The 25,402-nt window shown below is 36.6% G+C and overlaps 1 protein-coding gene across 1 annotated transcript in view; it reads right to left on the reverse strand.

The window, feature by feature from the left end:
* LOC145692758 (WSCD family member AAEL009094-like) overlaps positions 1–25,402 on the reverse strand; it is a 290,574-nt gene that overhangs the window by 243,642 nt on the left and 21,530 nt on the right. The gene's annotated exons all lie outside the window — the stretch shown is intronic.

Genomic DNA, 25,402 nt, shown 5'->3' on the forward strand with positions numbered 1-25,402 from the left:
AATGGAACGCAACCGATGTACAATGTCCGGCAAAAAGATCTCCCGTATTTCGAGTGGGGGCTATGTGACTTGCGGTGGGGTGGGTATCGATCGATAACGGTATACGTGCCATTTTTAGTAGTCACAATGGCGTGGCACGGTGAGCACTGTGCATTTGTTGTGGAGCAACATATTCGTAATGGTGGTTCTCTGATTAGTACTCAGCGGGCATTTCGCAATCGGTTCGAATTTGACCGACGTGATTCTGTTTCGGATAGAAAAGCTATTCGTCTGGTTATCAAACTTTGGAGCAATGGGTTCTGCACTGAGAAAAAATTCGAATGACCGACTTCGGACCGTAACAACTCTGGAAAATGTGGCGCGTGGGAGAGAGGCCATCCAGTCAGCAATCTTCAAAGCGTTGTTGGAGGTGCGCCTCTGTTCCAGGAGAATAAAAACTATCAACTGTATCAGATTGACAAACATATATATTTAAGGCAAAATTCATTTCTCCTGATTTTCTCAAAAACTACGCATGATAATTCACCTTCAAGTGTAGGGGCCGCGGTAGCTCAGTGGTAGAGCGTTCACCTCTGGTGCTAGGGGTCTCGGGTTCAAACCCTGCTCCCGCCACATGAACTTTGTGCTGGACAAACACCGTGTGCGTGGGTTTCCTCGGGGATCTCCCGTTTCCTCCCACTTTCTTCATTCCACCATTTCACTCATCTCTCATCATCACAGTCTCCTTTAGCCTAACCGGCATAACCGTGGGACGTAAAACTCAAAGATTTCATTTCATTTCACCTTCAAGTGTATCATTTTGTTCATCTCAATGTGATCTATCAATTGATGAATGTCTTACCTTTGAACAACATCATAGCAAAAGAAAAAAACTTAAAGTTTAAAAAGTTGATCATAATTTTGGGCCACATTTCATTATCTACAACATGTATGTAGCCCTACAACATGTGAATAAGCACTTATATTTTTCCTTTTGGGTGCCGACAAATTTTAATGAGGTCTTGCATATAACAAATTTATTTCGGGGTGGGCTTGAGCCTGATAGTCACCCCTAAATACGCCACTGAGCATTATTATTATTATTATTATTATTATTATTATTATTATTATTATTATTATTATTATTATTATTATTATTATTATTATTATTATTATTATTATTATTATTATTATTATTATTATTATTATTATGATTGGTTATTAGAACAAAGAAAATCTGAATATTCCATGCGTATAACGACCCGTTTCGTTACAGAAACTTTCTTCCTGAGATGGCATCTCCAAAGTTATGTTATTCTCTCTTGTTACTGTTATTAAAAAGTTATATATTCCATGCTATATACCTATTTCTATTCACTTGTGTTATTCTAAAGCAATGCCGTACCGTGGGGGGAGGACTGAGCGGGCAATAGCCTCGGGCACTGAAGTAAAGGGGCACAAAATTCGGGAGGAAAAACGAAAAGAAGGAAAGAAAAAAAGAGAGGAAAAATTACTTGAAATATTACTAATATGTACAGGTACTTAAATCCTCTTCCCGCTTTAGGGCGTGGTCCTATAATGATACTCATGTAAGGAAAATGGATATGCACATATAAAATGGAAGGAAAAGGTAATAAAAAGTTCTCAGAATCAAGGAAAAGCAGGGTTTATTTTTGAAAATTTTCTTACGCTTCGCGATAACCATGCTGGCGCTTCACGGCTGATCTGTGGACCTCACTCATATGTACAGGGGCGCCGTCGTATACTCTCGCCCTAGGCGCTGATTTTCCACGGCACGAAACTGTTCCAAAGGCCGTTCTAATAATATATTCTTTTGAATACGTGTAATTATATTGCATTTTAAACTTTGTACTTTTGAACTAGTGTTATGGAATTCTAACTACCTAGATTACGAAATTCTGATTACTCTAGTAAATTTTTATCATCGTTTCTAGTTTTGGGAAAGATGCACAAACATTAGTGAAAATCGAATTCATATAATTAAAGATATTGCATTAAAGTAATGTTTATAACCGTTAGGAGAATGTGTATCATAGCTAGGAGGATCTGTATCACTTAAAAGAAGACACCATTTGAGTTCTTACAGAGTATTACATATAGGTACATAAATCTACTTATAAATAATCTGTTCCAGCAGAACTATAAATTATTACTGGCTACCTTTTAGACCCATAAGAGTAAATCTTTGTCCATTTTTTTCGGAAACCACGCACTAGAACTTACTCTTATGCATGTCACTTTATCAAGCACGATGTAATCTCGGGAGAACCCCGAGAAAAGCCACACACATGGTGTTTATGACCACAAAACCACTTGGCGCAAGCTGGAATCGAACTAGAGAGTCCTAGGCACCAGAGGTAAATAATGTACCACTGTGCCACCGTGACCTCCAAAGAAAAATTAAATTACTATTACGTTTGCAAAAATCTGCATAAAACATGTATGAACGTGAAGGAGGTAAAAATTAAGTTTAACATAGTACAAATATAATATCCTTTTTCTTCTTCTTTTATCACCCCGCCAAAGCTACGGACTTCGATTCGGTTTGAATTGTAATTTAGTGAAACTACGTAATAACTGCCGACACTTAAATACATCACGTGAAAACTAATATTTTTTTTAATGGTGCATTTGATGTGATATAAATGCCCATTCTTCTTCCAAATTGGACGTGCTCTGTCCATTGTGTTGACAGAAACCTAAGCGTCATATGACCTCATTTGCATGTCAGATGCTGAAACTGCTCACCGGAGACATAAAACATGAAAGACACAAACGCCATAAAGATTTTAAACACTTGGTTCAACTATTAACTCTTGGAAGGTTGTGAGACAGCCTTTAATCTGCGTCGAGGAGCGTGACAAAAAGTGCTTAAATGTTTAATACTCCTCAACAGTTGCTACTACCATTTTGTGTTTTCGCATAATGTGCACAACACACAAGCCAGACAGAATGTCGAAATAAATATTTTTCGAAGGCACACAACATAAGAAAACATTGATAATAAAGTGTTGCTATACTAAGGTTACCTGTGTGTTGAGAACAACCCCCAGTGGTATATCTAAAACAGGGCCGTGCCGTGGGAGGCGACGGCCCCGGGCGCCGAAGTAAGAGGGCGAAAAATTCGGGAGAAAAAAGGAAAAAAGATAGGAAAAATTGCTTGGTATATATGTAGGGGGCGCCGTCGTACACTCTCGCCCCGGGCGCTCATTTTCCACGGCACGGCCCTGATCTAGAAGGTAAAAACTATAGGGGCCAGCCATAACCCAGACTACGATAGGTATATCATGAGTTTAGAATTTTTCATGGGTCCTGCAGAAGATTCCAACTTAACTCTCTCCCGGTGGATATTATGACTAGGCTGGACGTTGACATTGTGGACCTCAAGTATTGTTTTACACATTGCATAACAGAAAAAGTGCAACTGAAACCATATCTAATATTTCAAATTTTTTTCAATAAATAATAAAAGGCAACGCTTACCATGAACTTTCAAAAATATATAAATAATAGTTTCAATTATATCTGTCACTCACAAAAATGGGGGCTAGGCCCCCAGCCCCGGGCTAGATTCGCTACCGTAGATCCCGTATTTCCACTTTCGAGGTAATATTGTCGAACAATGTTCTCATAGTTTCTAACATATAAACGGAATTCTTCAATTTCCTTCCATGATTTGTCCCAGTTTTCCTTTATACATTATATTTTATACAGGTGCTAATACAGGCATGGGCGCCCGAAGAAAATTTTCTAGGGCACCCATCTCCCTTGTTGCTATATTATGTTTGCTATTTTTTTATATATATTTGTGTGAAGAAAATCTTAAGAAATCTATTTTTACGCCAGGGGGGCCCGAGCCCCCTGCCCCTTCTTCGGTCGCCTATGAATACAAGTTCTGGCCAAGGGATGAGGTTAAACATGTTCATATGTCGTTGTTTTATCCCCTGTAATGTATCAACAGGTGTCATACGTGCTGTTTTATCGTATCCGGGGTAAATATGGATCTCAAGGGGATTTATGTCATATAGATCATGTCCTTACATTCACATCTTGTTGTGTACACTCCTACTCAGTTGCATACGCAATGGAGGGTTCCAGATTCCATGCTTTCTCCTTTAACAAGATACCGTATTATCAAAATAAATAAATAATAACTTACCATATTAAGATTCTGAAATGATATGAACTTTGGAGTTTGATTAAATTCTGTGAACGCCACTGTTCTTGCTACAAGTTAAGGAGGACATAGACTCACACACTTGCATGACCAACTTTCATGAAAGATTTGTTTCATTATGAATGTTGGAAGATTTTTTTTGTCCACACACGTACCAAGTTGCTGTCCAACTTACCAGAAGAATGAATCGAAGGCAAGAGTCATGTGACTCCTCCGCTAAATATAAAACAACCAACTTGCATGAAGGAGCGCATACACGCTAAACATGCATGTTTACAGAAATTTTGAAAACTTTCAACGAGTGCACTGAAATTGCGCAAACTTTCACTCCTTTATCTATTAACACAGATAAAGTTTTAATGAGCAGGCGGAGCCGCGGTGGCTCAGTGGTAGAGAGGTGCATGGAGTCCTGGTGCATGGTGCATGGAGTCCTGAGTTCAAACCCTGCTCCCGCCAAGCGAACTTTGTGGTGGACAAACACCGTGTGCGTGGGGTTTCTCGGGGTTCTCCCGTTTCCTCCCACTTTCTTCATTCCACCATTTCATTCATTACTCATCATCCCCTTTAGCCTAGTTGGCATAACCGTGGGACATAAAGCTCAAAAATTTCACTTCATTTTTAATGAGCAGTCAAGAAAATTGGAAATTGCGCAAAAAGTGTTGTGCAACGTTGCCATCATTACCATAAGCATTTCGACTAATAAAAACAGTCACCAAAACGCAAGTTGTTTTAGGGGAAAAAATACAAAGTAATGAATGACGATAGCATTTTCAGTTATCGCTATTATATGTGTGTGCACTGGCATCGTTAGAGAGGGAGACTGAGGAACTTATCCCAGCCAATAATTTTCTGTATCACGTCTAACTGTAAGATTGCCTGTAAGATTAAACTGTGAGAAAATAGTTATTGGAAGGAAATAATTATTGGAAAACTGTAAGGGAAACAAACTTATATAAAATATAAAATAATATAAGTATTTATAGAAGTTCCCTTTAAATATCGTGAACAAGCCTTCAACCAATCAGAGATAAGGATTTGTTTACATTTTCGAGTTTTGGCCAATCATAAACTAGCATTTGCTTACATATTTCAGGTGTGTCTAAGTATTTATAGAAGTTCCCTTTAAATATCGTGAACAAGCCTTCAACCAATCAGAGATAAGGATTTGTTTACATTTTCGAGTTTTGGCCAATCATAAACTAGCATTTGCTTACATATTTCAGGTGTGTCTAAGTATTTATAGAAGTTCCTTTTAAATATCGTGAACAAGCCTTCAACCAATCAGAGATAAGGATTTGTTTACATTTTTGAGTTTTGGCCAATGATAAACTAGCAATTGCTTACATATTTCAGGTGTGTCTACCACGTACCTTAGTAACTGTCCTTTCACCATTCTATAAATGGTCCTTATATTTGCATTTGCATCAAAAGGAGCGAGTTTTTCATGGGGAAATACGCTAAGTTTAGGAATTCACAGATAAACCATGAGAAGGCACGTATGACACTTTTAAAAGCTGTGGGATTTAAATTCCAAGGATTCAAACTGTAAACGTGAAGGGTTTTGTAAATATAGGCCATAATTTGCTCTGTAAATATTAGAATTCAATACAAGTATATATCACAAAGGAATGTCATTTATACCTAGGTACATTTTATTTCGGTGCAAAATTTCACACAATTTCAAGAAAATGAAGTGAAAAGTATTATTGTTAGCAACGTCGCGGTGGAAACTTGCGCAATTTCAGCATTTTGTGCTCCTTGTTAGTATAAGACATAGATTAGAAAGATTATCAACGATTTAATCCTTAGAAAAATTTGCACAATGTCGTTGCACCGCTTTCAACATGCATGAACGAGACCATACACGATCAACTTGCCTGTGGTTTTATCAATATTCGTGCATGTTGGGAAGTTTCTTCATGTATGTGACTGCGTGTATGCGTCCCTTTAGGTTTATCTACAAGATAAGAGTCGAGAATGTCCCGTCTCGAACAAGTGTCGTGAACAGTGGCGGCTCCAGAGGGAAGTCACTTCGATAACTGCGGCGAAACCAACTTTGTATCCTCCTCCTGTAAAATCAATCCCCACCTTCGGGGTCTCTAGTGATTTTTTTCACCTTGAAAGTTTAAAATTTTGATGCCAGGTACAAATATCTGTGTGCCTTGTAACTTGCTAGGACGATTAGATTTTAGCATCCCTTTCAGCAGAGAGGCTATATGAGATGTGAACCTACCGTTTAACATGAGATCCGAATCACATCAGCTCCCACCGGGAATCGAACCGGGATGTCCCGCATCATAGATGCGTATACTATCCGTATAGTCATGAAGGAGCTCTGCTTCATAACTTACTGAGTTTCGATAATATATTTATACAGAGTATTTATAGATTAATTAGACATGTCTACCTCTCCCCCTTTCGGTAGCTAATAGTGTTCGTTTAACTTGAACGATGTTATGTAGGTATAATTTTTACTCGCTGAAATATTGTACTTGTTTCTTTTTCCTTCAACTTTTGATAAAATACCCCAGAAATTCTCTAATTCCTTTTAAGATTACCTTTGCTTTACTCCCGCACCACATGCAATTGTGAGTTACTACAGTCTACAATGGAGCTATGCAGGGTGCGAATTAGGCGATTTTTCCAGGAAAGGATAAAATTTTTAAAAAATTACCCCGTTTAAACCAACTTGCTATAATCGTGCCAACCCTGCTGACAACGACGATTAAACTTAACATACTTTGATCAGGTTTGGGGGAAAGTACACCAGTATTATATCATTTTTATCCTAACCTAGTAACAGCAGCAGCAGATCTCACTAACATTTCTTTTTCAAAATAATACACACCGAGCTCCCAACACACCAACTCTAACCTAACCTAACCTAACCAAATGACTTTTTACAATAAATTTTCTCTTAACAATACTCAAACGGATTTACGTTTACCACATTCAATTGAAGAATTTGAATGATGTAAGAAATATAACTGAGGGTAGAAGGAAAAAATAGCATTCCCCTGGAATTTTTTTGCCTTCCAGCCAGGGATAAAAGCTTTCCAGAGGAGGATTTTCCCCTCCATCCCTGGCCATAATTCGCACCCTGGAGCTATGGACTTTCGAAGTTCATTTTTTCATGTTTTCGGCAGCCTATAACTCCGAAAGGAAGCATTTGTGCACCCAGGACGATCTATATTTTTTGCCTTATCTTGGTGTCAGGTATCATCTCCCAAACATTGTCGGTGTTGTTTTGAAACACCCTGTATATATAGATAGATATAGATATAGATATAGATATAGATATAGATATAGATATAGATATAGATATAGATATAGATATAGATATAGATATAGATATAGATAGATAGTATATTTTCAAAATTTAACCTACTTTATTTTCATGTCTTCTTCTCATACACCAATATGAATTTCTATTAAAGTATGTTATAAGTAAAGACCCCATCTTCTACTCCTGTAAGCTAGAAAATACTGCAGTTCTTCGCTGGCTCCTTTGCCACAGACAGTTGTTCTTTAGCCTCTCCAACAGAGATAGTGTAATTTTCTAGTGGCTGTCACAGATTACAGAAGAAAAGTCGTCTGGCTGAAGTTGGAGAAAGAGAATGAATCTGGGATAAAATTCTCAACTCGTTAAGCATTAGCGCTGAGGTGGGTGATTTTTTAATGTTCTTTTTTTTTCGCCCGGTTTCTTCCTTGCAGCCATCTGGACAGAAGCCAAACAGAAAAAGAGCCACCACCAGCCGCAAAGCAGAACGACCAACTTGACTGGCATCATCTGGGATCCGCCACGTGGCGAAATAAAGCGAGATTCACATGCTACAGATAATTCCTCTGGTTCCACTAGCATACGTTAACCTACAGCCACAGAGAAAATAAGTCTTTCTGTGCACCTTGTTATTTTGTCTGTTAGGGTCATTTTTAAACGATCTGTGTCATCCTTCTTCCTCATAAGAAAATGAAACCCTTTTATGACTTTTATTATCTATCCATTGTATTCTGCGGAGATACAAGAAAAATTTAGGGATGGGCAAAACTGTTTTTTTTTTATAAAAACCGGAAACCGGTTTCTAGAAAAACCGAAACCCAAAAAACCGACATTTCGGTTTTCTCCAAAAACCGGTTCTGTTTTTCGCCGAAACCGGTTTCGGTGAAAACTTTTGGAACACACATAAATCTATTTCTGTGGAAACAGATTCGGTTTCCGGAGAACAACGAAACACTATTCTGGTCAGAAATAGAACAAATTAAAAAAAACGGAACCGGTTTTGAAGAAAACCGGATCCGGTGAAAAATCGAACCGGTTTTGGAGGAAACCGAAACCGTTTTTTTAAATTTTCAACAACCGGTGTCGATCTTTCTAAGAACCGAAAACCGAAAAACCGTTTTTTATGACCACCATTGGAAAAATTATGCACGTAACCAGGGCTGTCCCGTGAGAAGGGATCCTGTATAAACGGGAGGAGAAAGTACGAAAGTGGGTGCGATCAAAAATATGATGAATTATTTTATTAGAAACAAAGTAAAAGTAATAAGCTAACATGGAAAATTACTTAATCTCCTTCAAAGTACTGTCCTCGGCTAGCAATCCAGTTATCCCAACGTTGAATCCATGACTGGAAGAATTTCTGGAAGGCTTCTTTTGGAAGGGCGCTCAGCTTCTATGTCATGGCCCTCCTAATATCAGAAATGGTATCAAAACGTATTTCCTTTAAGCAATGTTTTAATTTTGGGGAAGAACCAGAAGTTACATGGTGCTATATCCGGAGAATACTGTGGATATGTGGACAAAACCAATATTTTTATCGACCAAAAACTCCCGTTCGTCAGTCAAAAATCGGGAGCTCGGGGAATTTCGCACCCATTCTTTTCATTTGAAAATAGCGGTTAAAATACTATTCACGAACCCGTACGAGATGGTAACTTCTTCGGTAAACTCTCGAATAGTCATTCACCTGTTTGAACGAACAATTTTTGCCACTTTTTGCACGTTTCTTTTGTTTTTCGGGTTAATATGTCCCGAAGGTTGCTCGTCTTCTACCGACTCATTTCCGCTTTTAAATCGCTCATACCACTTGTAAATAGTCATCAGAGTTACAGCATTATCGGCATACACTAATTTCAGCATTTCATGAGTTCCTTTTGCATTCGTTTGCAATTTGAAACAGAACTTAATGTTCACGCGTTGTTCGAAATCCATCATGCGCGACAGACACGGTAAAACACAACCTCATTGTAGCTGCTCTAGACGCTGACAGCACAGAATGTGTTCCAAGTTGACTCTGCCTGTCTCAACGGATCCGGCTTTCGGACAAATTACATCAAATGGTTGTAACATCACCAATTGCTGCTATAAAAAAGTAATTTTAAAAAAAGTATTCATGATATTTTTTGATCACACCCTTTATTACTGGAAAATACGAAATCCAGGTTAAGTTCAATCGTAGAAATGCCCCGTGGAAAATTTGTTGGCTCCGAGGTGCATTTTCCTCCGTGTTTCCCACTGAAATCATCACTTGTCTCGTGGATAGCGCAAGTGGGGGTTGCCCCACGCCATAGGAGAAAAGAGTTAGTTATTCTCAAAAAGTAATAAGTTGACTATGTCTGTTTCATTCTTGGAATTCAAAATATTTAGATTGGTTAGTTGCAACGAGTTCAGCGTCCCGTTTTCGTACTGACGCTACTACGTAAAGACGTGAGTCTACAGTTTAAAGCACGGTAGAATTCAAACCACTGTAATACGCTCAAATTTTGCAAGGCTCCCATACTGGGAACAGAACCTGTAACCTTGTCCACAAACGTAACACTTGTTAGCCACAAGAGCAGTGGAGAGGGCTCAAAATATTTAAAGATTTTGAAACACAATTTTGCCAGCCATTTCTACAACTATAGCTATACTAGTAAAAAATATTAAACTTCTAGTGTTACAAATGAAAAGAAATGAAATCTTTCAGTTTAACGTCCCACGATTATGCCTGTTATGCTAAGGGAGACGGATGCTTAAGGTTAGTGTAAAGGCAAGGTGACCAGAATTTTCACTTGCGAAAACGGGACGCATACGAATCGGCTATTGGGGGGGCTAGTGACTTCCAGATTGCATTTTGGGACTGAGCAGTGTTCTCAATTTACAAAATACACAAGTAAGAGTGATAACACACAGTTTCTAACTTTACGTGTACCACACAACAAATAATGGTTCCCAATTTCAAGTTCTACCCAACAGTTCTTTTAACTAGTTGAACACTCAGAATTCACACTCAATTCCCACTTGAACCACGAACACTCAGTTCCCATTTGAAAATTCAGAAGTTCTAGACACGGCTGAACCTTGACAACGAGTGTTGTTACGGAAGAGAGTAGAATTTGCATTGACGATTTATAGCCTATTTTGAATAATAATTACGGGACACTTAGGTCATTTTTACTTTAAAACGGGATATTTAGGCGTCCCGTTCGAGAATCAGAAAAAAACGGGACAACGGTTGGGAAAAAGGGACTGTCCCGGCTAAAACGGGACGTCTGGTCACCTTGTGTAAAGGGACAAATTTTGTCGATATATGTCACTACAGTCTTCGTATCTCTCCCATGTATTTTTTACCTTTCACGAAAATTTACGATTTCTCCTACAAATTTCAACCTAGAGACTTCAAACTTTTAGAGAAGGAATTTCATAATCTATTAAAGAAAACCATTTGTGCCAATTTTCTATTTAGAATTTTCTTCATTGTTGGGACAGTTCCATTGTTAAAGGTTTGGATATCCATTTCAACAATCAAGCTTTTTTTTTAATTCTTGGTTTATATTTAAAATTTTCAAACAATTCAAAATTATTCGACATTCAAATAAAATAACAACAGGCATAAATGAGGAATGGAACAATAATTGATAACAGAATAACAGAAAAAGACAATCAAGCTATTACAACAATGAAGACAATTCTAAATTTTAAAAAATCGGCACGGATTATTACCTTCGATAGATTATGAAGTTCCTTCTCTAAAAATGTGAAGTCTGTAGGTTGAAATTTGTAAGAGAAATCGTGGATTTTCATGAATGGCAAAAAAAAAAAAAGGGGGGGGGGAGAAGATACGAAAACTGTAGTGCCATCTATCGGCAAAACTTGTCCCTTTAAACCAACCTTAAGGCAAATGAATGATGACGGAACAATGCTGAAATGAGAAAGTGGGAGGAAACGGGAGTATCCTGAGAAAAACCTCGATGTTATCTACACAAACTCACATGGGCTGGGATCGAACTAGAGACCCTTCACAGGATATGTGAGAGCTCTACCACTAAGTTACAGGACCTCTGTATACAACTTTTCGAAGTGCACTCAGTGTGATATCAGAGATGGCAGAAAATAATTTATTCATGCTAGATGTGGGATTCTCACCTGCATCACTGGTCCTCGAACTTCAACAAATAGACGGGACAACGTTGTATGTAACCATGGCCCGCTAGAAAATGTGTGCAACACGTGCATTTGCACGGGGCGGAAAAATCTGTCGTCATAACTATATTATTTAAAATAAATATTTCTTGTTGGAAATAGACTTTATGATTATGATAGAGAGACATACTTTTGGGACGCTGAAATTTGATCCTCGGAATCATTTACCGTTTTCGCTCTTTGAAAATCAGTATTGAAAGCGAAAATCAAGTAAATTTCAACTATTTTCGGCGATGGTAAAGTATTAAAAGTGGTGATGATTTGTTGTTTTGAGACGATGAGAAAGAAAAGAGAAGAAAGAAAAAACCGTTATCTGTTACCGTTTTAGTTCTAAGGCTATAAACATGGAAAGCGGAAATACTTGATTTCTGCCACTTCCGGTTTGAGTAAAGGGTTAATCTAGAATATGAAATCTATTCTTGGGACACTGAACCCATTGCAGAAAACGTTTATAGATATTACTTACCATTCTTGGTCTGACAAGCAGGCAGACAGACGGACGGGCATAGCCGTTCTTTAAGACTTCCGACACTTAAGCATAGCATAGTTCGGAAGTATAAAATCACGAATCTTGCTATCTTTTACTGTTCCTGCTCTAATGCGATCAATATTGAATCCGGAAGTGATTGATTTGTCACTTCCGGTTGCAATGGAGGTATCAGAGCCGAAATTGAACCTATTCTTAAGGACACTGAATTACAAAGTTGGAGTGTGCCAATGGGTTATGTGTCAAGATTTGTGAGTGTGCCAGTAGATCGTGGGTCAACATAACGTGATCCACTGCGATCCATCGTGATCCACTCAGATTCACCGCACTACTCTGCTCAATGCATTGTTGACAGCATCTTCTGAACATTGGTAAATAGCCCTCCATTTTCCTTCATTTCTCATTTGTTTCTATTTACTTACCTGAGATGAGTATATCTAAGTGAGAAGAGAATTTCAGGCACTTTAGAATGTTGATGTTTGTAATTGAATAATAGCACTAGGACACTTACTACTTGGCTTTCGAGAGACAGTCGAATTTTACACTTTTTTTTTCTTTTCTTTACGTTGACCTACTTTATCTTGACTTGCGACTTTCAAATTTCATCCTATTTTCCACTGAAAAGTATCTGTAATCGAACGAGGAAATAGTTATATATAATAATTAAATTGAAATTGATCGTAATATGGCCCACGACAAACATTTTACCATTTTATATCGTAAAAGTCAGATCTACCGGTAATTGTAACAGAGCGGTGCTTGAGTGGTTGACTGTAGAAATTCAAACTCCGATAAGTGTTAATTTCACAGCCTTGTTTTATTACAAGTGTAAACACTTTAGTCAGTGGAGAGGAGGGCATGAATCATGGGTCTGAGTTGATGACGATGGGTTTTGGTGGGTGATTTTTCAGAGTGTGTCATAGTGGGTCAGAGTGAGTTACGGTGGGTTGTGGGTCACGGTGGGTAGTGGGTCATTAAGTTATGGATCAAGTTTTCATTGAGATCATGCCATATCAAAAACTGTTACTCCATACCTATTACAATGTTTGCTTTGTTAAAATAGCTATCAAAACCGGAAATTACAGTTGATCTCAATCACCTCCAGTTTCAGTAGAGTAATAGAGAATGTAGGATTTCGCTTGGAGCACTGAATAAGCTTTCAGCATACCGCGACTGTTCATTTCTGAAAACTAATTTATTTTTTTCTTACACAGCAAACAAAAAAATATGTATACTTATGTTAGTTTCTTTTCTTCTGAAATCTTATTTTGGTTTGGAAAGGAAAAGTTTTCTGCTTCTCTTCGTGTTCCTACAGCCAAAGAACAGAGTAAGCGAGAGAGAGAGAGAGAGAGAGAGAGAGAGACAGAAGTCTAATTTGCCTGCCCCTAAAGGAAAAAACTAAAAAGTTTCTGGTGACAGCATTGCCTCGCTAGTTCTGCTTACTTTACCAACAAGAAAACAAAAGAAGAAAAAGAGAGCAAGATGAATATTTCCATTTCCAGTTGCCATCTTGTTCCACTACTGTAGTTAAAATGCATTGTGTATATACGTACATTCTCCATTTCTCAAGCAATGTTGCCAACTACACATTTAATTCTTAACGATAAAAATATGCAATTACACTTTAGAGTACACCCAGGACGGTCTCTAGCATATGTGCAACACATGCATTTGCACGGGACGGTAAGTTTCGAAGGGCAGCAAAAATCTGTAATAATTATATTATTTAAAATAAATATTTCTTGTAACAAAAGAAATACTGACCAAAACTCCAACACATACTGTATTTTAAACTATAATGTGTTACAGTTTTCGGATATCTACCATATCCTTCATCAGACAGTACATATTCTAGACACTATAGCTATCACTATACTGTCTTTACAATGTCTGATGAAGGATATGGTAGATATCCGAAACCGTTACACATTATAGTTTAAAATACAGTGTGTGTTGAAGCTCTGGTCAGTATTTCTTGTGTTACAATATCCCATCCAAACCTACGGATAGTGTTATTAACACTTTAACCAAAACGTGGGTCTCTAAGCGGAATTTTAAACACAATGGAGGCACCTCTGGTCGCTCGTGAAAGTTTATTTACCTCTTTTATTTTATACTTTCAAATACCATGTATATAAACAAGCATTACATACATTACAAAGTAAATATAATACACAATTGACTTATAGGTCTCTCAGATCTTGTGTTTCTCATAACGTTTCTGAAGCTCATGTTTCGGTTAAAGTGTTAAATATTTTTTGTTGTAAACAGACTTAATGATGATGGCAGTTAAATTTACTAAGCTGACTTTTTATTTGAATACTACATTCATAAATCATGTTTAGGTCGCATTAGTTCAATGAACAGCACTGAAGCAAATGGTCAAACAAATCCCAGAATGAATTGCTTGATTGTTGTCAAATACAAGAACTAATTTTCAAACAGTAGGGGACACTTTTCATTTAGTTAGTTATCACAATTTTGATATGAAAACTAGTCTTTTTTACAAACAAGTTCCTTATCATTGAGGGTGGAAACAAGTTCCTTTTAAAAAATTACAGCTGTAGAAGGAAAATCAAGAAATAAAGATAAAAAAAAGCTACTTGCACTGGAATTGCAAACTACAATAAATTGAAGCTCGATATTGAATTCTATAAAAATTATTACTATCTTTCCTCTACAAGTATGTTTGCTTTGTTTCATTAATATAATAAAAAAGATTATTATTTAAAGAAAAATACACAACGAGGTTGTATTTGTAGTACTTAGGCCTTTTCTGAGTGCGAGTGCACTTTCCCTCCCGTTCGTTGTTCATGATGGGGTAACATAGTTAAAATCGTGGCTTTTTACATTTGTTCTTTCTGGAGAAATGGGTGTGGTAAATAATGCCATTGCACGGGGTGGTAAATTGCCTAGGGCCGACCCTGAATACACCCATTAGTATCATCATCATATATGTGCATTTATGTGGACATGTCTGCAATTTGAGAGTAAAAATTTCCATCCGCATATATTTTCCGAATTTATTGTCTCTTATTTATCCTCATTTTTAAGTAGGGATGCGCTCGAGACAAGATTTGTGTCTGTCTCGTCTCGAAACTGTGCTGTAAAAGTGATGTCTCGACTCGAAAGATGCATATTTCTCTATTGGAAAAGCCGTGTCTCGACTCGAATTTTGTCAGGAAAATCCTGTCTCGACTCGTCTCGTGCGCATCCCTATTTTTAAGCTTAAGTGTAGTGTCCATTCAATTTCCGAGTTTTGACATGTAAAGATATGTTTAGTTAACTTTATTTAAAGAAGAAACTGTTCAAAAAAGATTAGGTCTACTGAAAAAACATGAATAGGCAAAAATGATGCTGTGTAAGTATTCTAGTTGAAGTATTTTTCATGTATTTCAGTATATACTTTTTAAGCTCCCTCGTGGCTAAGCGGTTAGCGTACCATCTTAGAAGTGGGAGACCCGGGTTTGAATTCCGGCGGGAGTTTATGTGGTTCGAATTCCACATTAAGCTTTAAGTCTATGTCTCATAGCCTCGTTGTCGAACAGAATGCTAAACTAAACTAAAATCAAATCGAATCAAATTAAAATCAAATGAAAATCAAATGAAATGAAACCAAATCAAAACAAGTGAAATCAAAACCAACCCAAACTAATCAAATCCAATCAACATACTTTTCATAATGTTTTCAAAAACAAGCTAGAAAGTGACAGATAAAACTTATCATCCTTGTGTGAATAATCAATTTTAATGTTTATATAATATACAGAGTGTTTCAAAACAACACCGACAACGTTTGGGAGGTGATTCCTGACACCAAGATAAGACAAAAAGTATAGACCAACCTGGGTGCACAAATGCTTACTTTCCGAGTTTCGGACTGCCGGAAACATGAAAAAAATAAACTTTAAAAGTGCATAGCTCCAAAACTATGGGACCTACCGTAGTCGGGTCAAAACTTCACTTAGGAAGTAATATGTGCCCTATCCAAAAATCCGTGTTTCAGAATCCTGCGGTACTTCCGCATCAATTTTTCTAGAGGGAGTTTGGCTACGGGCTTATAATTTGAAGTACTCACCAATTACCTCTATAAAAATTGTTGCGGGAGTATCGCAGGATTGCAGAGCCTAGTGCGGAAGTAAGTTGCGAACCTAGTGCTGCAGATGAAATTTATCCAGCATGAATACATTTGTTGCAGCTACTTTGTTTATTCGTATCAATAATAGTGATAGTCTAATCCCACTATGATGCACTTCATGATATTAATCCTTATTGTAAAACCGAGACGTCTCAGTCTGTCACTCAGGCTTCTAATAGTTCACAGTCAGTCTAATAGCTCTAATTAGCTGCATTTCTCCTGCTTCACGCCAAGTGATGTCACTAGGCTCGGGCCAAACAACAAATAACATATACAGTGATACCTCGGGCCACGAACAAAAAACAATCGGTCCACGATCACGATTTTCCAATAAATTTTGGCTCGATCCGCGAATTATACGTCAGTGCCTTATTATAACTTTGACGTCATGTTTTCGGCTTGATAACAACGACAGTTGTACTCAGGTTTGCATGAAACACCTTCACAGTTGGTTGATATTATTATGGAATAGGATTCTCCTTTGAATCAGTAGTGTTTCCTCTTCTACCATCTACGTATGTGCTAGCAACTGACAAGGACAAAGGTAAAGTTATACTGAATATTTTATATTACTGAATAAAAAACTATGTTTCTGGGGCGGGCGAACAGATTAATTGAATTTGCATTAATTTCAATGCTAAAAGTAGTTTCGGTCCGCGAACAGAGCCAAAGAAAGATTAACTTCGTAACCTGAGGTACCACTGTAATCGTAAAAATAATATCGGTACCTTACAAAATGATAGGTCATGGTTGTCTTTAAATATTCTGAATCTCTAGAATGAATTAGCAATAGTAAACTCACTGCTCTTTCTGAAAGGTCTAACTCTTTCCTCTTATGGAGATACATGGTAGCTCAGAGGCAGGCCCGTATCCACGAGGGGCTGCCCCCCCCCTAAATTTTTACTGTCCCCCTAAAATTTTCATGGTAGGCTTGTAAATGAACTATAATATGGTGATGAACTATGATATGGTTGGGTCGGGCCCCCTTAGATTTTTGGGCTGGTTACCGGCCTGCTCAGAGGTAAGCAGAAGCAGCTGGCAATAACCGAGTAGGGGTTCGAATCCTTCTGAAGAGTATGGTCGGGATTTTTAACTATCCTTGATATTTCTATGTTCGTCTCTGGATTTCGTACAATTTCCAAGACATGACCATGGAGACCAATAACCCGGTTGGAACGAACTTAAAAAAAAGAGAGAGAGAGAGAAAAGAAAGATGAAAAATGGTAGAGTGCCCACTTCTTTGGCGTGTGGCTCGATTATAGTTCGCACCGGGTTCTCCTGTTTCTTCCTGCTTTCTTCATTCCACCATTTTATTCATTCTCATTATCATTGTCTCTTTTAGTCTATATGATATAACTGTGGGACGTAAAACTAAAAGATTTCGTTTCAATTTTTTTTTAAATTCCTTCTTATGTTGGGGGACTCGCCGAATACAGACGCGCTGACTACTGCCTCTACTTGCCCCACCCTCCATAAGCTCCTTCAACGCGGGAAGCTCAGGTTTGGTTCTCGTTGAGACCTGACGTAGTTAGAATCTTATGTTCAAATATTCAAGTGTTGTTAAATTTCAAACCACCTAATAGTAGCAAAACCACATCATGAATTGGTAACACTGGCCTTTTGCTAAGTAACTTTGTAGTTGTTGTTTTCTATGTAGGCAGTCTAGGTGACGTAACTATATGCGAATGCGTCTCTTCTTTTTTAAGAAATGGCATTCGCATCGCATTCTCTTTCCCTCTCGCTTGATTTCAGTGAAGCAGAGCAATGGAACAACTACAAAACTACTCAAAGTTTCTGTCTATTCAATTTCCGAACACGAACTCTAACGGAAGTGAGACGAAATTAGCATTGGAACGAACGAATCGTTATGCATTTGCAAAACCCTCGAATTCTGTGGCTTGAATAATGAATGAGGTGCCTTCCATTGAGTTTATAAACAAAAAAAAGAAGAACTTTTTGTTTATATTTGAAAGTAAAAGCAAAGAACAGGAAGAAAACTTTATAGAATTAAGGGATAAAAATGAGATTCAAATTTTGTTTTTCCTTATTTGATTCAAATTAATGATAAAGCAAACTCTTAAAATTTCTTCTAAAACAATATTTGAACAATATACAAAGAAATAATATAGAAAATTACTAGAACATCAGTTTCGCCTCGAAAATCTCTTTGTTGAATTTTAAATAATCAATATTATTTGCTTATCTGATCTTACTTTGATATAATTATGTACGGAAAAAAAGGCACGTACAAAATCTATATTTCCATAATCTACAAAGTTTATATTTAAATAATTCGAAAGAATATTACAACAAGGTCATTTATAGTTTAGCAGGCATCTGTGGTCGTGGGTTAGATCTTGAGAACACTATGAGTAGTATTAAATTCAGATTCAAATATTTAGATTAAATTATGCGGAGTTTAGACAGACAAAATACAATAAAAACTAATTTGTATTATTCTCAATTAATATACTTGTATTTCTGACCAAACACTGTCTATAGAAATTTCTCGAGCTGAAAACTACATTTCTTCGACTGCATATGACGCGCTATTTGCATTAGTTCGGACGAGCAATCCCCGCATCTGAATCTTTTCGTCGGTCTTCTCAATTTGCAGGACAAAACTGGTGGAAGTACAACAATAGATTGGAAAATTAACATTCGCAATTACTGTATATCGGATCCAGTGGAGGCGCCTCCTAAAGATATTAGAAGGTTCTTTGAGGCTAAGAAATAGGCGGTTGCACAAGCATACAATACAACCTAAGTCAGCAGCTACCACTGATAGAAAGAAAATTTGTTATATGAAAAAGGAATGAGATGGGCCTTATTTACTAGAAAGGTGAGTACATACAGTGCCGGATTTAAATTTGGTGGAGCCCTAAGCTATTGAACGTAATGAGGCCTTTTATATATTTCTTTTTCGGCTACAAAATGTAACCATTTTGGGGGTTTGAATATATGCTATATAATAATTATTCATGGACCTAATAGATATCTAAATACGCTAATTAGCTTTATTTTGATGAACTTCATTTTATAATCTTACAATACTTACAACCCATTACAAAATTCTTTAGAAACACAAAATAGAGACTCGTAATCTAGTCTCTGGATGCTTGCTATAACATGAAATAATAAGAGATATCAATATATTACGCAAACTACTAGTAATTATACAGCGCAAGGCAAAATGATGGACCCATTTTGTGAAATCTAATAAACGTATGTTCTTGTGAGACATACGCTTCGAAAGGTTAAATAACGTGAAAACATACGTTACATGCGTAAATCTTGTAATTTTTGGACTTAACGTACGAGTATAGGTAACATCCTAATAACTGAAACCGTATGTTTTATAATGCTTCCCGTATAAGTGTTCCATCTATACATACTTTCCGTGTGAAACAAAGAATTGTATATAGGCTGTCAAGATCTCAAATACAGATGGACGTACGTAACATATATCTGGCGTATTTAACATACGTATACATATGTAATATAAGGAAGACTGTTAGATGTCAGACACCTTGCAGCAACATAATGTAACATCTAACAGTACGTATGTAGTGTATGGATTAAGTATGCTCTGAATAAATTCCCGTAGTAAACTTATGAATTCCGTATATTTGTACGATATATCGCTGTCCGGATAACGGATTTTTATCGTTGTAAGCGGTTAGCGTGCGTACCTTTGACGTGGATTACCCGGGTTCGATTCCCGGCGGGAACTCATGTAGTTCGGATTCCACATTAAGCTCTAGATCCATGTTACGTATAGCTGAAAGAGGCACTAAACTTTAAAAAAAAAAAAAAAAAATCTAGTCTCTCCACTAAAAGTGGTAGAGATCTACTTCCACTTTCGGTTACAACATCGTGTGTTACGGCGTCTCAGTTTGTGTGTCACGCTGATCCTAATAATATAATCAGTAACATTAGTAGATGTCACAACCTGCGTTATCGGTTGTCTGTGGAACAAAGTCCTCGAATAATTCCATAAATATGGTATAGAGTTTGGAGGGATTGCTTTAAAAAAACTCACAAAAGAAGAAAGAAAGAAAAGAAAGAAATAAGAAACAAACAAAGAAATAAATAGAGAGAAAAGAAGGAAAGAAAAAAGGGAAGGAGAAAAGAAAAGAAAGGAAGAAAGAAAGAAAGAAAGAAAGAAAGATAAAAAGAAAAAAGTTAGAGAGAAGGAAAGAAGAAAAGAAAGGAAACAAAGATAAGAAAAAAGAAATAGAAAAAAAGAAAAGGAGAAAGAAAGAAAAAGGAAAGAAGGATAAAAGAAATAAATAACGAGAAAGAAAGAAAGATAGAAATAGACAGAAAGAAAGAAAATAAATTTATTAAATATAAACAATTACAATCTTTTTCATTAAACATGATTTTATCCTATAGCAGTGTTTCCCAACCGGTGTGCCGCGAATGGACCGCTGGTGTGCCGCGAGGAAATCGAAACAAAATTAGTAATTCTATAGCAATTAAATTGCAAGACGTAGGAAAAAATGTATATTTTTGTATTTCACATTACTATGAATTTCTACCATAGAAAAAATTACTGTAATTTAATATATTATTCTACATCTATTACTGTGTAGCAGCAGGATTTCGGCTCGTACACATTTCCACGGTCAGCTGCTATGTTACGCTGCAATTGAGAGTCATACTAACACCGAGAAATGGAAACACTTGTACGGTACGCGTCAATTGAACGTTCGTAGAACACTCATTCGCACGTTCAACAGCTATGTTTTGACTTCGACACATCGCAAGCTGTGTGATTGCAATAATATGCACCGGTTTTGGTTAAAACAGATAAGTTAAAAGCACAAGACATTTTTTGTTCGTTCGTTATTTAGTGATCTTCGTTCTTAGTGAAAGGTTGGATACAGTTATCGAAAAAGAAAGCGTATTTTTTAAAATCTGAGTCCTACATTTCATTGCAATTGTTTTCTATTTTAAAATTAGAATAAAAAATAAGCATAATGAATTAGCATGGAGAATAACCAGTGATCGAGCCTTCATCTCTGTGAGAAGATCAGTAATCACAGAAAAAAAAATACCATGGTATTTTATATTTGCAAATAATATCTATAAGTGCGCCGCGAGAATTCAAGTTACACCCTTAGTGTGCCGCAAGTTGAAAAAGGTTGGGAAACGCTGTCGTATAGTGTACAGAGGAACGAAGCATTGGGGAAATAACTAATTTGAAATTCATTCTGAAAATCCAAAGTGCTCGTACATTTAACTTGATTTCAAGAAGAAATGAGTAAAAATTAACATTCCAACTGAGTTGAAAAGCACAAAAAAAAAAAAAAAAAAAAACTCCTTATAAATCAAGGGGCTGAATAAGAAATATTGGTAGGTACTCAACATAATTAATATTCCAATGGAATACACATCGTGCTTGATCCGTCTCTGCTAGAATATATATGATGTGATGACGTAAGAAACAATAGTATAAAGGGAAAAAAACTGATAAATATCTGTATGCATGCGACTGACACACAACCACCAAGCTCTGCGTTGCCTACCAATCTTTTAAAATTCCTTATTAGAGGTCACGAATTCTTTAGGCACCATTTTTATACAGACTTTTTCATTTCATCCGCAAAGTATCTTTCAAGTGAATTACGTCACCAAACACTCCATTTTTTCTGTCATCGAGTGTGCGACTTTTTCGTCAATTCCCCGAATCCATTCAAATATCACTAATAGGCCATTCATTGTCCCGTATCTCTTTTAACAAATCAAGACACATTCAATTCCAATACAACACACGTATTCTAACATTGAACAGAATTCAAGGCTTTTCTTTTTATAAATAAGAATTTGAATATCCCAGGCACGCTCTTTGCTGTAGCTACATGCACAAAGCCTTGAATCTTGCTGTAATACGTTCTTCAAGAATCACCAGCCTCAATCATTTGAATTCTGAAAAACCTAAGAATTTCTTGCTGTCCAGTTTTTGATACTTTGTACGATTGCTGTAATTATGTAACTCTGTTATGTAGCTGTAAAAGCACTTCTTTAATTGTAGAATCCACTACAGGAAAACAAATGTAGTGCTTGAATAAGAAAGTCATATAAAAGCAAAAAGGCGAACATTCTCTCTGATTTTTTAAAAACATTTTTTTTGGAGAAAACCTTTATATTACACCCCCCACCCCACCCCACCATACAAAAGCCTTTTTTTTCATCTCCAGTCTTCTTACACAGGATTTTTAAAATAATGTTTTCTGTTCTTTACAGAGATGACTTGTAAAAGCAGAAAATGGAATTTGAGATAGATTACTTGTTTAGATCTAGATCCTTATACAATGTTAAAGAAGAAAATCAATACAAAACACGATCGAGGAATAACCATAACTCGACACAGAACACAGTGGCAAAAGTAATTAATTGTTTCTGAAAACGGAAAGTTCTGATAATCAAGCGCAAAACAGGAGACCAAGTTATGTTTGAAGCAAAGGATCCCCCACAGCGGTTTAGCGTTAACGAAAATCCGAGAAAGAGAGACGAACGCATAATGTAGAATGTAGTCTATACTGAAGAAATACGTATTGTGTGTGTAATCGTGTAATTGTATCATTCAAAAGTAACTAAGATAAACGATTTTAATTTTATGAATGGTGTAATCTACTATTTGTACAGATTGAAAAGAAAATGAAACTAAACCAAGAAGTAGATGTAACCTATTTGCTATAAAAATGAAAGTTATTTATTTTTTTAACGAAAGTGGGAAAGGCAACGTTTTGAATCTTAATATTTTTTAACGTGCTTAGATTTTAAGGAGATTTGTATGAAATATGTACCAATACATGTTTTGTTGTTTAGAAGAAATTTTGAAACTCAAATCATAAAGCTAGTTTTCGTATTTGTGCTAATGTTGTGTGAGCAGATTTATTAATAAAGTTATTTCCAGCTTTTTTAGGGGGGGGTCTGACTACACACTTTACTCAACGCCCGCAATACACTTGTTTATTTTTTTTAAATCTATACTAATAACAATGAATAAAGACGTTGTCGCAAAAGTTCGGTTTCTTTGTGAACATACCTCGTAATAAAATAATATCTGTGTGTCTATCATAAGCTTTTCTAATAGAAAAGAGCGACCTAGACCAACAAAACTTTGTACACAGATAGATCTTCATAAGATCTAGTCATGTACAAAGCTCTTTGATTTTTGGCCGGGAGAGTTACATTTTATTTGGAGAGGTGAAATGTATGCGTTTCTCGCGGTTTCTGGTAACGCTGTGCATGTATGCAACCCCAAATTCCTCATAATTTTGCGGGCTTACATAACATCAGAGGGTAAATAGTGGGAAATGGAATAAGAAATGATTCCTGTCTTTTCAATCGGTGTTCTGAAAGAATCGACAACAACGGGTTCTTACCCTTTTTACTTATGTTTTGAGTTCATATCCGACAACAGCGATTGCTTACAGCTGTACGCTTCTATAAGGTAGTAACTATGTAGTACTGAAAATTGTTGCTGCCACTGGAAGTCATAATTTTGGGTTATCTCATTAACAATACGATATATCTTCGTCTTGCTTACGCCATATTGAAAAGCTTGATTAGGATGTATTTAAGTATCAGTATCTTAATAGATGGCATCCCGCCTGGCTATCGTATAGCAGCAACGTTTAGGTTTGCAAAAAATGTGTTTCTTGAAAACTGCAACAGGATTTACATCCACGCAACTAATTTTGTTTAGTTTAACGATATGCTAACATCCCATCCACACTTGAATACCGCTTCTCGTGCGATCATCGAAGTCAAGCAGTCTCCGGTTTGGTCAGAGAAAGGATGGGTGACCGATCGTACTCGCTAGATTGTTGGCATTGTATCATCCATATAGCGCCATGAGGTCAATCGAGGAGCTATTTTTTAAAGAAAGAATTAGCGAACTCCTGTCAAGAAAACCAACTTTAACAGTAAAGGGGAGCCGATGTGTTAACCCCACACGACTCCAAAGGCGTTAGTGTTTCAAGCTGACAGGTGGGTCCTGGTCTCCCTAAGGGCTGTTGTGCCTCGAGTTCAGTTTTCAATTTAGTTTATTTGTTTATTTGTCATCAACACAACAGGCATAAGCCCAATTACAGTGTTGAGCTCCTTCGTGGCTAAATGGTTAGCGTACTCGCCTTTGGAGTGAGAGACCCGGTTTCAATTCCCGGCAGGAGTTCATGTGGTTTGGATTCCACGTTAATCAGTAGGTCCCGTCTCATATAGCCTCGCTGCTGAAAGGGCGTTAAACTCAAAATCAACTCAACCCAGTTACAGTGTTAGTGTAGTACAAAATAAATTTGCCATCGTTTTGCTAAACATAACAGGCCAATGTTAACGAATGGTAGTTGTCTCATCTTTGAACATTTTTTTAAAATTTATTTATTCGGTAAACATTGATAATATTGTAGTAAATCGTCCACATATACAAGCTTTTGTAACTTGGTACATCTGGTACGTCATTTACATATTTAACCAGAACAGGAAAGTGCCAAGTGCCAATGTGAATGACATGGTCTCAAAAGTTCTGAAAATGATTTACATTTGCCACGTGTTAGACATCAATCGAAAGTGACAGGAGAAAATTCTCCTTTCTTTCACTCCTTAACGATATTTTTGTATATACCATATATATATATATATATATATATATATATATATATATATATATAATCCTGCTTTTATATGCACTCATAAATATTTTATTTTCTGTACATAACATTATATATAATGGTATGTACAGAAAATAAAACATTTATAAGTTTATATAAAAGTACGATTGTATAGAATTTAGGAAACCTACACAAAATATAGAAAATGAGTCCAAATTAGTAAATATTTTCAGAAAGATGGTCCGGAGACCGTTTTTTTATTATTATTATTTCTGTTCTTTCTTCCAATTCCCCTGTCAAACGTGAAAGCTGAATAAAATGATTTATTTCTTTTTAAGAACCAAATCAATACATAATGTTTGACATATTGAATATTCGAGAACAATTCAGAAAAAAACGGGAGTTTTCAATATCTTTTTTGCTCCGCCCGCTACACATGTCTAGAAGAAGCTATTCTGTTGTCACGCAACACGACATGCTTTTAACATTACTATAAAAAAAAGTGTTCTTCTTTCTT

This window comes from Thermobia domestica, chromosome 8 (genome assembly GCF_964235325.1).
Source record: "Thermobia domestica chromosome 8, izTheDome1.hap1.1, whole genome shotgun sequence".
Classification (NCBI taxonomy): Eukaryota; Metazoa; Arthropoda; class Insecta; order Zygentoma; family Lepismatidae; genus Thermobia; species Thermobia domestica.